The sequence below is a fragment of the Mus caroli genome, chromosome 5 (assembly GCF_900094665.2).
Source record: "Mus caroli chromosome 5, CAROLI_EIJ_v1.1, whole genome shotgun sequence".
Classification (NCBI taxonomy): domain Eukaryota; kingdom Metazoa; phylum Chordata; class Mammalia; order Rodentia; family Muridae; genus Mus; species Mus caroli.
This window is the reverse complement of record NC_034574.1, coordinates 97,227,262-97,228,352: the sequence shown is the minus strand read 5'-3', so window position 1 is coordinate 97,228,352 and position 1,091 is coordinate 97,227,262.

The following is a 1,091-nucleotide window of genomic DNA, read 5'->3' as shown; positions in this document are numbered from 1 at the left end:
AGAGAGAGAGAGAGAGAGAGAGAGAGAGAGAGAGAGAGAGAGAGAGAGAGATATGCTATGCATGCAAGCTTGATATTGATATTGATCCCTGAACCCATGTAAAGGTAGAAAGAAAGAGCAGACTCCATGATATTCTCCTCTGACCTCTACATGCATGTCGTGGCATGACCCCGTCATGATAAATGTATAACAATAATAAATAAATATAAAAAGAAAAAAAAAGCAAACCATGACACATATTATTCAGAGCATGGGTGAAAGCCAAATTACTGAGAGTACACTTAAACATATAAAGCTATAGAACAGATTAAATGAAAGGATTCATGTTTACACCAGGCTTCATCTTACAAGCAAAAGTCACTGACAGCTGATTGACCAAGAGACCTAAGCAGACAGCAGTATATATGCTTAAAGTCAGAACTCCATTGTCTAGTGAATTCTATATATACACTGTGGGGAGAAATGTTCTCCATACGCTCTGAGAGCAGGCTTTGGGAGTAGGGCAAGTGTGTAGCAAATCAGAATTACTACATATACATAAGCAGGATGTTGAGAAATATTAGGTCTGGAACCATGGTTAATACTTAGCTTGTTTCCTTGTCTCCAGAGCGGTTTTGGCTTACTGAAGTCATATGACATCTCTTTACAGATGGAAGATTATGAGCTGTTTATGGCAATGAGCACATGTCCTAACTGGGCAACATCATTTTCCATGAGAAGAAGAAATGAAGCTTTTAAAAATAGATAGAAATCATTTTGTGTAAGCCTGTGGTTTCTCCTCCCTCCCTCCCTCCCTTCTCCCCTCCCTCCCTCTCTCCCTCCCTCCCTCCCTCCCTCCTTCTTTTGCTCCCTTCCTCCCCCTTCCTTCTTTCCTTCTTTCCTTCCTTCCTTCCTCCCAGTGGATGGAGGTTCCAACGGCTACCCCCTACATCTTGAATAGAATGTCCACTCTTTCGCCATCATTGCCGGGGCTCTTGTTTTACAGGAGGCTGTGAATCCTGCTATGATGGTAGTGTTGAGGAGTGTTGGATCCATGCAGAGTTTCTACACAAGAACCCTTGAACTGAAGCATTAGTTGAGAACCACTGAAT